General features: G+C 45.8%; 1 long non-coding RNA gene across 1 annotated transcript; it reads right to left on the bottom strand.

The window, feature by feature from the left end:
* Positions 1–8,459: 8,459 nt before the first annotated feature.
* Positions 8,460–11,798, bottom strand: LOC146405285 (uncharacterized). Its single transcript, XR_014839197.1, has 2 exons — positions 11,682–11,798; positions 8,460–10,269 (listed from the first exon to the last, which is right to left on the bottom strand). It is a non-coding gene; the product is annotated as an uncharacterized LOC146405285 (long non-coding RNA).
* Positions 11,799–13,280: the final 1,482 nt, after the last annotated feature.

Here is a 13,280-nt window from a genome sequence, read left to right as displayed (position 1 = left end):
TGTTGTCACTGCTATGGCTCCGGTTCGATCCCTGGCCAGGGAACTTACACCTGCCATGGGCATGGCCAAAAATGTTTAAAAAAAATAAAAAATAAATAAAGTCCTTCATGAGTCATGCCATCTCCTAATACTCTTTTCTTTGCCATCAAATGTCATGCTGGAGTTCTGTCCTCACCCTCTTCATGGAGCAATTTCTGTCCTAATTTATCATCTACAATCACATGGAATAGGTGAATTTTTAATGCTATGGCTTTGGCAGAACAAACAGCAAAGACCATGGCACGTCTTGAGAGTCATGAGGAGTACAAGGACCGTGAGAGAGGCTGGCTGCTTCTGACCATCCAAGAGAGTTTAAAGAAATAGAACGACAAGCTCAGGGCTTTAAATTCATGGGTCAATATTTAACAAGAATACTGAGGACGTCCTACAATTGCCTTAAGAGAACGTCTTATGAATGCCTTAAAATAATATCTTCTCTCTCACTGCTGGTGACTTTATGGAGCCAAAAGTCAAGTGTAGGTTCTCATTCTGTAGGTTTCTGATTTACAAAATAGGTTGGATTCATGGCCCACCAGATTTCTTTTTCTTTTTTTCCTTTTTACAACTGCACCTGTGGCATATGGAAGTTCCCAGGCTAGGGGTCGAATCAGGGCTGCAGCTGCTGGCACGGCAACACCTGATCTGAGCCACATCTGTGACCTACGCTGCAGCTTGTGGCAATGCCCATCGTTAACACACTGGGCAAGGCCAGGGATTGCACCTGCATCTTCACAGGGACTATGACAGGTTCTTAACCCATGGAGCCACAATGGGAACTGGCCCACCAGATTTCTCACATGAAGTTAGGGCGATGATTAGGAATGACCAGAGCCCCCAAATAATAGAATGGTGGTATTGAGGCGAACCTAGTTCAGTCTAATGACCCTGGACCCCTAACTCAGCAGGCTTCTCTCACTGGTAGAAACAACCCTTTCAACCTTCCTAAGGAGGCTGGTCTTGGCTTGCCTGGTGACTCTGTGACCATCCTCCAACCCGCAGCCTCACTCATCCCCCCAGATCCGTGGGTAAAGAAAATCTCCATGTGCCCAGGGAGGCAATTATAAAAGTGTGTCTAGTAGACACTTAGATGCCTAAATGTGCAAATTTATGTATCAACAAAAACCTGGGGGATTCATAGGGAGAGGCTCGAGCCACGGTAGAGTATAGAGAAGAGAATGCAGTTTTAAATCTGGCTGAATTTTTCAGTACACATGTGCTTACCAGAGATTCCAAAGCTGATCGAAGTTTTGTTTTGTTTTTATTTTCTTTGCTTTTTAGGGCCTCACCCATGGCACATGGAAGTTTCCAGGCTAGGGGTCGAATCAGAACTGTAGCTGCGGGCCTACACCACAGCCACAGCAACTCGGGATCCAAGCGGTGTCTGTGACCTACACTGCAGCCAGGGATTGAACCCATGTCATCATGGATACGAGTCAGGTTCATTACTGCCCCACAATGGGAACTGCTGATCAAAGTTTTATTGTTACTTCAATCGGTAAACTGAAGCCTGGCCTCAGTGATAGCCAAATGAAACCGATATGCCAAAAAGTTCCTGGGTATAATGTAGAAGAAATCCAAAGGGCCCAGGAACTAGCTATGAAGAGATTTATCCCATGTGACTGGTCCATCCAAGCCTTAACTATGGATCTTCAACTTGATGATGGCGCTACGTGAAGCTATCTTAGGTTGAAAACACCATACACTAAAAATGCTTTTAAGGAGTTCCCCCTGTGGTGCAAGTGGGTTAAGGATCTGGAGTCAATCCCAGGCCTAGGAACTTTCACATGCTGCAGGTGCAGCCATTTAAAAAAAAAAAGGTTTAAAAAAAAGGCTTTTAATGCACTCAACCTACCAAACATCATAGCTTAGCCTAGCCTACCCTAGACGTGCTCAGAATAATTATGTCAGCCTACAGGTGGGCAACATCATCTCACACAAAGCCTATTTTATAATAAAGTGTTTACTAGCTTGTGTAATTTATTAAATACCGGGCTGAAAGTGAAAAAAAGAATGGTTAAGCGTATGGATTGTTTACCCTCATGGTTGCATGACTGACCGGGAGCAGCAGTGACCACCCAGCATCACAAGAGAACCAAGTGCATACCACTGACCCGGGAAAAGACCCAAACTCAAAACTCGATGGAAGGTTTCTACTGAATGTGTGTGGCTTTTGCACCACTATAAAGATGAAGAATTGTTAAGTTTGAACCGTCAGAGGCTGGGGGCTGTCTGATATCCCCCCAAGAGGGACAAGAGGACTCACTCTTCACTAAGACATCACAAAATACATTGATGAGGAGACCAGCTTCCTCCAAAACGCTAGAGCTGCCGTCCTCTACATGCTGGGCGTGGCGAAAGAAGACACTGTCATCGAAATGTGTTCCTGGGTTTTAATTGGGATAATGAGATCCCAGCACTGATTCTGTAGTGACACTTACTGACCATAAGTAAGGTGGACATAGAAGGCATCAGGGCCAGAGTGACAGGACAGAGCAACATGCAGGCATCTTAGCGGTGGCTAACTGATCGTCAATACCAGGGGCTAAAATATACGTAGCACTGCATTAACACCCTACTGGATCTATAGAATTTATTTATTCAATTAATTAATTTAGTCTTTTGTCTTTTAGGGCCACACCTGCGGCAAAGGGTGGTTCCCAGGTAAGGGATCGAATCGGCACTATAGCTGCAGGCCTACACCACAGCCATAGCAATGTGGGATCCGAGCCATGTCTGTGACCTACACCACAGCTCATGGCAATCCTTAACCCACTGAGCAAGGCCAGGGATTGAACCTGTGTCCTCATGGATACTAGTCAGGTTCGTTAATCACTGAGACACAATGGGAATGCCTGGATCTGTAGAAACAAACTAGAGCTCTAATGATCTGACAGTGCCAGGAAATCAGAAGCTCTAGGTTTTCACTAAACTCCCATACCTAAGTCGGGTGAATAGAGAAACTGTGTATGCTGTACCACATGACATTACAAATTTATGCTGTGTACATCTTCCTCCCAATTTTTCCCCAAGGGAATTGTGGTCATTTAGTAGTGAGTGTGGAGTGTGCACTGAGAAGAGAGAAACAGCAGACTTTTCAGAGTGTATTACTGGTGCTGAGCTAATATTAATCCCAGGACAGGGGTTGAGTGGGAATTAATGGAGCTCAGGAAATAAATGGAGTTGGGGCCCAAACCACTTCATAGGGAGCTGCATAGATTCATATCCACCCATGATTGTCCTTCAGGTCCTGAATGTATGGTTGAAATATATATATACTTAGCAATAGGCAGAATACCCTAGGGATTCTGTGTGACTTATGGACTAAGGGCCATCATGATAGGACAAACCAAGTGAAAACTTCTGGTGAGCCTCTCCCTAACAGGGAAGGAAGGAAGGGAGGCAGGGAGAAAAAGAGAGAGAAAATGGCAACTACGTAAAGTAATGGATATGTTAATTCACTTGACTGTGGTGACCATTTCACATGCACTTATATCAAAATATCACGTTGTCAACACTGTCGATCAACTATACTTTAACTAAAAAATTTTTTAACCAACATCAAGTTGTATACCATATATATATATAGTGTATATATACATACACACCATTTGTATTTGTTACTGGTACCTCAATAAAGCTGAAAGAAAGAGAAAGTTATGAATAAGCCTAAGGTAAATGCTTCCACTCTCATATAGACAGGCTAGCACACTGTCCAGTGTGCTAGTTGACCCATAACCTGCATGGTTCATCATGTATTTATTTTTGACTCTAACACACCACCATATTCTCTTTGATGGACTGTAAATACATGTGGATACTAAAGTCCTTTGCAATTAATATGAAGATAACTAAAATTTATATGCTACTATACCAGTGGAGATTTCTATTTCAGCTATAAAATGAAAACTGATACCCCTATGAAAGTCTAGTTCACAAAATGTGATAAACAAAATCATATATGTAAAAGAGCATTGTAAACTTACAGTGCCCTGCTTAAAAAAATTGGAAGACGCTAATAACACTAGGTGGTTTCTAAACTCAACTGAAATGGAGAATCTTGGCAATTACATTATTCAAGGATGAAACTCTCTGTGTCTTTAATTATCTTTATGAAATCCTTTAATTGTATATTAGGTGTACATCTGATTTCAACTAAAATTAAAAGATGAATGGATAGATAGATGGTGTTTTGTATAAAGGGATGGTTATATTAGGTGGAGCATGTCGCTGTTGCTGTTGTTTTATTGGGATTTAACTGTGGGGATAAAGGTGTGCCTTCCCACACATCTGAGAATGAAAACCCCAAAGCTTCCCAGACTGTTTTGCCACTAGATTGTGACTCTGGTTCTGTCAATGAGAAACACTTGATGAGACTTGAATTTGAAATCTTGGGCCTGTATCCAAAATTGCTGCCCAGCTTCCTGATCCCTGCATGACAGCTAATGGGTGTGTTCCAAGGATCAGCAACTGCAGCAGTGGCTTCGAGGACTCCCTGATTTCCTGACCATGGTAGAGGTAGCATGTCCCCTTCAAAGGTCAGTGATGAGATGCCCTGGGTTCATTCTTGGAGTCTCAGTTTAGAGTTTGGACTTCCAGCCTTTCCAGTGATTTTTGTAAGCATCCAATTCACTATATTAAGTCCTTTTTTTCTTAAAATAGCTACCATGGATTGTTAGCTCCAACTGAACTCTGACTAATACACCCTTTTCAAGTTTTTCTTCCCCTCATCATCTCTACTATCCAGCCACCTCCCATCTTGCTCCCTAGAGATGAATCATCTCTTACATTTTAGGAAAAAAACCTAGACAACATCATTGAGGAATTTCTCAAATTCCTGCCTATCCACCTAAGGTTTCCGGACCCACCTCCACTACATCTTTCCTACAAGGATGAGCCAACCACCTTCGCTCTGGACCCTACCCTTTTCACCTCCGGAAGTCTTCCCTTTCAAACTCTCTATTTGACCTCTCCCCCTCTGCTACTCTGTTCCTTCATTACAGAAACACCACCAAGTCTTTCTCCTGGGGGCGGGGGGAACTCCACATCCTCTGTCCTCCTCTAGCTACAGTCTATTTTTCTCCTTCCCTTCACTGCCAGACTTTCTAAGAGAAACATCCATACTACGCATCTCCACTTCCTCCCCTCTTGTTCATTTCTCAGTCCACACAACTGAACCTTTGCTATACTCACTCCACTAAAATTGAGCCACTGCCGTAGCCAGTGACCACCAAACAGCCAATCCAAAGGATCCCTTTCATCTTTTTTCCTACCTGATCTCTGAGGGGCCTCAGATGATATTAATTCTCTCCTTTGTGATGCTCACCAGACCTTTCTCCAGGATCATCTGGTTGACCTGACTCCATCTCCTTTCGAGGCTCTTCCTCTCACTCACACGTGGAGTGGCCTTTTCCTCAAACTTCTGTCCATGAGCCCACACTTCATTTCCATTCTAAAGGCTCATCCTGGGTAGCTTCATCCAAGTCCACGGCATCAATTACTGACAGCTCCCAGACCACTTCCCTGACTTCCAGACTATGTATACTACAGCTTTCTACTCTATATTTCTACCCGACTGTCCCACAAACATCCCATCACCCTCTCTTCCTCCTAAAGCCCAGTCTCGTGAAGGCCACCCTCATCCATGTAGACATTCAAACCAGATATCTGGACATCACCCTAAGTTCCCTACTCCCTTGTCCCCAGCCACTAAGTCGTCCCTAATAGATTTCAATTCTACCCCTAGTACTCTGCGTTAGTGGTTTCTCCCCTTTCCATCCCTACTGCCTTGGTCCAGCCCTGTGCTCTTTCTCTCTCACTTCCGCCCACTCATTAATCTCCCAGGCTCCCCTCACAACCTCCTCAGTCCATCCCCTACACAAAAGCCACATCTAATCCTCTCACTCCCTCCTTAAATCCCCTAGATGACGTCCCCCACCCCAAATACACACATACTCTTGACAAAGTTTTCAGGATAAGTTCACCTTCCTTATCCTGGACCCAAGGCCCTTCATGATCTGGCTTCTCTAAAGCATCTCCCTTCACTGACTCTGAAGCCATATACTCTCACCCACACAAATATGCTGTACCCACTCCCTCCATGGTTTTCCCTCCACATGCACCTCCCTTCTACTTCTTCTCGCCCTGGGCCACTCCTTTGTCCTCCATGGAGATTCAGGTCATGTCATCTCCCCCAGGAAGCCTTCCCTGATCCCCTCAAGTAGCTCAAGTAGAGCTGACCACACTGCTCTTTGTACCACCACTATGTTTTGTATACTGTATGCTTCCCTGTAAGGTTACATTAAACTGTGTCCTATATCAAGTGGGTCACAGAGACGTATGAAAATAAATTTATATTAGACTTTTTTTTTTGCTTTTTAGGGCTGCACCTGAGGCATATGGAACTTCCCAGGCTAGGGGTTGAGTCAGAGCTACAGCTGCCACCCAAGATCCAAGCCGCATCTCTGACCTCTACCACAGCTCAGGGAAACACTGGATCCTTAACCCACTGAGCAAGGCCAGGGATCGAACCTGCATCCTCATGGATACTAGTCAGGCTCACTACTGCTGAGCCACAATGGGAACTTGCTATCATAGCTCTTTAACAAGAGCTGCATTACAAGCTTTGGCATGTCAGTAGTCTACCACAAGATCAAGTGTATCTTTGGGGTCAAGCCCACACTGAACAGTGTATCTGGTACAGACAGAGTAAGCACCTGGTACATATTTGATACATGACTTTGTAAATCCTGCTTCAGTTTCATTTGGTAGTTGTGATGGGTTAAAGTGTCTCCTAAAAAGATATGTTGGAGTCCTAAAACCTGGTACTTCAGAATGTGACCTCATCTGGAGACAAATCTTTACAGATATAATCAAGTAAAAGTGAGGTCATGAGGGTGGGCCCTAATCCAATAATGTCCTTAAAAGAACGGAAATTTAGGTACAGACACAGACACGAGTGGAGGGAAGATAATGTGAAAAGAGACAGGGAGAAGATGACCATCTACGAGCCAAGGCGAGAGGGATCCCTTCCTCACAGCCCTCAGGAGGAACCAGATCTGCTGGCACCTTTGGTTTTGGACTTCCCATCTCCAGAACTCTGAGACCATAAATGTTTGTCATTGAAGCCACCCAGTCTGTGGAACTTCGTTATGGTAGCTCAGGCAGACAAATACAGAGGTATTTCCTATGCCTGTCAAGCCACCTTCTTTCACTGAAGCTCTGGCCATAAGCTAGTAACTCCTGGTTTCTCCCTGGAGTCCATGAGGTTTAATTTTCTAGCATCTCTATCTCTGTTTCTCTGTCTCTGTCACACACACACACACACACACACACACACACACACACACACACACACACACCATGTGATCACATGTCCCTCTAAGGGACATACATGTCCACTTCACAAGCAAGTTCTTCCTTGCTTGTCAGAATTAGATCCCAAGTAATAGCTCCCCTTTTTTGCCTTCTCACTTTTCGGTAAGTATCAGGTCAAGAATATAGGAGTTCCTGTCGTGGCTCAGTGGTTAACGAATTTGACTAGGAACCATGATGAGGTTGCAGGTTCGGTCCCTGGCCTTGCTCAGTGGGTTAAGGATCTGGCGTTGCCGTAAGCTATGGTGTAGGTTGCAGACGCGGCTCAGATCCTGTGTTGCTGTGACTCTGGTATAGGCCGGTGGCTATGGCTCTGATTTGACCCCTAGCCTGGGAACCTCCATAGGCCAAGGGAAGCAGCCCAAGAAATGGGAAAAAGACAAAAAAAAATTTAAAAATTAAAAAAAAATTTAATCCACTGCAATGTTATGACAGACAGACCACCCAATGGTTGTGCCTATGAACCCAGATCACTGCCTCCAAGTTAGGCTTTCCCGGACAAGGAAAGCATCGCAACACTGTTAGCTAGACTGGTGGTTTGGGCCTGCGCTAGCAGCATCACTTGTCTCTCCTTTCATCCCCACCACTGCTTTCCATGGTACCATAGCCAGCTTTTAGGATGTCAAATCAAGCTCCTCTCCTGCTCAAAACGCCATTGCACTCAAAGCCAAATCTCAGCTTGCCATAGCGGCTTCTCCTAGGTTCATGGAACATCTGGGAGACCCTTCCAGCCTCAGAATCTTTGAATTTGCTCTTCCCTCCTCTTCTCCCATCTCCGGCCCTTTGCCTGGCTAAGCACAGTGTCACATCCTCAAAGGAACTTTCTCTGAGGCTCCACTCCTCATTAGCCTCTACTAGATGCTCTCAGAGAAACTTGTAGTCATCTTGCCAAGGATTTATCATGGTTTCTATCTATGTATTTATATTTGTGCCTATGTGATTAATGTCCTTCTCCCCCACAGACTGAAATCACCCTGAAAGCTGGCTGTTTGCCTGATTTGCCATCGCCAACTCCCCCGTCCCTACCACAGTACATGCCACACAGGAGATACTCAATAAACATTTATTAAAATACATGAACCGCATTCTCCTTAACCCACTGCAATGAGACTAATTTATTTGGGTGAACGGGCTCCTTACCATCATAGAATTCATGTCATAAGCATCATCCAACCAAGTCTTGGTGGCGACGTTGAGCTCACACCAAGCTCATGTCACAGTTTCTACTGCATGTCATTTAATAGATTACGGTAATGGCTTAGGGTCCCAGCAGGAAGTGGTTGATAATCTCATATGAGGTAACTGAGGGTTTAATGAAGGGGCTGGTTAAATAGCGTGGGCAACAGTAAGGGAAAACAGTGAGCAATAGAGCTACTAACGGGGGATCTGTTACCATTCCAAGCTCTGGAGAGGCAGAGGGCAAGGTAGGTAACAGACTCTGAAGAGAACTGCTGTAGCAGGTCCCCCCCACCCACCGACAGGAGCTGAAGTCTTTATTTTATTTATTTATTTATTTATTTATTTTGTCTTTTTAGGGCCGCACTGGGAAGTTCTCAGGCTAGGGGTCAAATCCGAGTGGCCTGCACCATAGCCACAGCAATGTGGGATCTGAACCATGTATGCGACCTACACCACAGCTCACAGGATTGCCAGATCCTTAATCCACTGAGCAAGGTGAGGGATTGAACCCGTGTCCTCATGGATACTAGTTGGATTCGTTACCACTGAGCCATGGTGGGAACTCCAGAAGCTGAAGTCTTTAGAAGAGGGACACAGCCAGCACCCAGAGACCCAGCTGGGAGGGAGCCAGAGAATAAATATCCCAACTTCACTCTTCTCTCACCTTCCAATCTCCTGCTGGCAGACTCTTACTGGTTAAACCCTGCAGAAGCCAGAGGGCCTGAGAGCCCACGGATGCATCCATGAAGACAAACTTCCAGGACTGAGGGCAGAATGTTGAAGAGAGGATGGAGAGGAGAAGGAAAAGGAAAACATCTCAGGAACAGACTTGTGGTTGCCAAGGATGGACTGGGGGTTTGGAGTTACTAGATGCAAACTATTGCCCTTGGAGGGGATAAGCATTGAGATCCTGCTGTGTAGCACAGAGAATTATATCTCATCACTTGTGATGAAACGTGATGGAGCATAATGTGAGAAAAAGAATGTATGTTTATGTACAACTGGGTCACTTTGCTGTACAGCAGAAATTGACTAACATTGTAAATCAACTACAATTTTTAAAAAATTTAAAAAAAGAAAGGAAACATCTCACGCCCACTCTGACACCACATAAACATTGTCACTGAACCCAGAATGTCTTTGCTTCTATTTTTCAACAATACCAGGCTTTTACAATGTCCAGTTTTCATGGCAGATGGATATTTTCCCCTCCCTCTTTCTCTCAGAATTTCAGTTTAAGTTACTTGGATCAGGTGGGAGATGTTCCTGCCAACCACCATCGCCATGATCCCTTCCAGATGTCCTCTGTCCTTGGTTGAAAGTCCAATTTTATTTTATAGTCTTAGTTTAGAAGACCCAGCTCTTTCTTTTTGTTTTTCAGGGCCGAAGCAGCAGCTTATGGCAGTTCCCAGGCTAGGGGTCGAATCGGAGCTGTAGCCGCCGGTCTACACCACAGCCACAGCAACGTGGGATCTGAGCCGCATCTGCGACCTACGCCAAAGCTCACAGGGTCACCGGATCCTTAACCCACTGAGCAAGGCCAGGGATCGAACCCACGTCCTCATGGATGCTAGCCGGGTTTGTTAACCACTGAGCCACAACAGGAACTCCAGAAGACCCAGTTGTGATCTTTAACACTAGGTGACTGTTTCCCAGGGCTTGTTTCCTCTGTCAGGCTGACTACAAACAAGAGTAAGAGAGGGGCAAATGTTACTTGGTCTTGACTTTGGAGGTTCCATTTCCGCACCCCCCACCCCCGCAATTCCTGCGGCTTCCCAGGCTACCAAGTTACTAAGTTCCATCAAAAAGTAGCTATACCCATTCCTGGATCCTCTCCCTAGGGCCCAAAGCATGCCAGCTGCCTGGATGCTTCCATCTCAGGGATGTGGGCAGCAGGTCCCCCTGGATATGCTCAGGCGTCCCTTCCATCTCTGGGATCCTGGGGGTCCATGGTTCTGTCTCCACATCTCCATCTCAGTTTCTGGCTTCATGGTGCCACACCCAGACCACCTTACCTTTCTCTCACCTGACCTTGCTCAGGGCCTTCTGCCTCAGGCATGAAGCCTGCTGATTACAGAAAATTCTGACCCCAGTGGCCATAGGCTAAATATGGATGGGTTCCTTTGATGTTTTAATTTCCTTTAAGATCTCATAAACATCTAAGCAGCTCTAAACTGTCTTGAGTAACCCATGCCATTTCTCCCTCCCTTCCTGGAGCCTGACCCCTGAATTCTCTCTGCTCACTTTCAGGGGGACTGTGAGCTTCTGCATGCCTCCCCCACTGGGTCAGCAGAGGAGAAAATGCCCTGCAGAGACGGTGGGATCGCCTGGCCTCCCAGACCAGTAGAGGGTCAGACTGCAGGTGTGTCTGGGAGGAGCACGCAGGGGTGGCCCGTCCCTGTCAGTAACAGCCGGCCTCAGAGCTGCCCTGTGGCTGAATGGGTCTCCAAAGCGGGAAGTCCCTTCGTCCGGGCTGAGGCTTTGGGGGCTCAGGAGAATGCAGGGATGGGAGGGAGCCGAGCAAGGCGGCTGCTCTGCTCATCATCTGAACCAGGGGCTCCCCATGCCTCTCCCAGCACCCCATCCTCCAAACTGCTGTCTTCCTATTCTTTCATGGGGGTGGATTTTTTTTTCTCCCTTCCAAATATTTTAAACATAAAAAAAAAAAAGCCAAATCCCCAAATCCTAACACAATAAAAAGCAAAGACATGAGGAAAAATAACAAGGGATAAAAGCTCTCAATCCCAACCCCAGACGAGAACCTGCTCTGACGTCCTTGGGCGCCGGGAGGGGTTAACCCTCTGCTGCCCGCGGGGAAGCCGCCTCCCTCCCTGCCTCGCGCCCCTCCGCCCCGCCCACTCTCAGCAGAGCCGGCTGCGGTCGTCGGCCTTGGGTCGGGCTTGGGATGGGTAGGTTTCCTTCTCTCTTTTTGCCAAACCTGCGCGAGCTCTTCTCCACCCCACCCCCACCCCCGAACCTTTTGTCTCAGCGCCTCCTTCCTACACCAGTCACAGAAATTTCCCCGGTGAAGCTGAACCATTAGCCAGACGGCTCCGGGGGCATGAAATGGATGCCTTGTGTGTGCTTCTCACCATCGCTTTGCCTTCTTTCTCACACACACGCTCCCCGTTAGCGAGCGACGGGCACGTGCCTTCCGCATCCCATCTTTGTGCCATGAGTGACAGCTTTTGTTGTCGTGTGGACAGAAAGGAAGTGGACAAAGGACCCCAGATGGTTTAAACCACACCCCTTACCTTCTCCGAGAACCCGAAGCCAGGTTCTTCCAAGAAGGAAGAAGGGAGTATTTTTAAAGCCCCCATTTTCTAAAGCAAATACCAAGTCCGCTGTAGGGTGTACCAAGAGAAGTATTTTCACCACCCCATTAAAATTACATTGTCTCAATTTTTTAAACAAAAAGGGAATTTAGGTTGAGGCTCCCAAAACTCCAGGACAGGGCAGTGAGATAAGAGGACCTGCAATCATGCAGCAGATTCTTGGACAAAATCTGACCATAAGGTGTTCAAATCCACCCTCTACCCCATGCCAGAGGGCCCCCCAGTGGGTCTCACACACCAGCCAGGACCAGTTGCTCAGGAATTGCACTGAACTCCAGGGTGAAGCTCAAATGAAACCCCACACAGAATGGGGAGAAAGACATACTTCTGGGACTGTGGACAGAGCACTTTGGAAAGCAGCCTCTCTCAGGCCTGAGACTGAAGTGGTTATTATTTAAGATATGGATCAGGACCAGCTGGTTTGTCCAAGTCCCTTCGGTGGGTGGGGGAAGGGTGCCTAATTGATAGAGAGGGAGACTGGGGAGAGAAGAGGAGGAAGTGTTACAGACACCTGGAGCTTATCTGAGAGACTCTGTGAAGTGTAAGCACAAATACCATGTATTCGTTCTCTCAAACCATATGGACTGTATCCCTGTCCTTGGGGATACTTCAGCGATAGCAACAGACACAGGCCCAGTCCTCAGGGATGTTAGTCTAACATAAAAGCCTCCACACCAAGTGGGAATATAAATTGGCACAGCCACTATGCAACAGCGTATGGAGGTTCCTCAAAAAACTAAAAATATAGTTGCCACACGATCCAGCAATCCCCCTCCTGGGCACATATCCAGTTAAAACTCTAAATCGAAAAGACACATGGACCACAATGTGCAGAGCAGCACTATTTACAAGAGCCAAGACATGGAAGCAACCTAAGTGTCCATCAACAGAGGAATGGATAATGAAGATGTGGTATATATATACATACAATGGAATACTACTCAGCCATAAAAAAGAATGAAATAATGCCATTTGCAGCAACGTGGATGGACTTAGAGATTATACTAAATGAAGTCAGAAAGAGAAAGTCAAATACCATTATGACATTGCTTACATGTGGAATCGAAAATGTGACACAATGAGCTTAATTATGAAACAGGAACAGATTGCAGAAAAAAAAAACTTACAGTTACCAAAGGGGAAAGAGGGTGGGAAGGGATAAATTAGGAGTTTGGGATTAGTAGATACAAACTATTATATATAAAATAGAGAAATAAAAAGGTCCTACTGTATAGTACAGGGAACTATATTCAACATTCTATAATAAACCATAATGGAAAAGCATATGAAAAAGAGTATATATGTATAACTGAATAACTATGCTGCCCACCAGAAATTAATACAACATTGTAAATC

Source organism: Sus scrofa, chromosome 2, assembly GCF_054392235.1.
Source record: "Sus scrofa isolate SSC_HxYL_T2T_F1_AM1 chromosome 2, Sscrofa_HxYL_maternal_Yorkshire_Landrace_v2.0, whole genome shotgun sequence".
Taxonomy (NCBI): Eukaryota; Metazoa; Chordata; class Mammalia; order Artiodactyla; family Suidae; genus Sus; species Sus scrofa.
The sequence above is the reverse complement of the archived record's forward strand: the minus strand, read 5'-3'. Positions and strand labels throughout refer to the sequence as shown.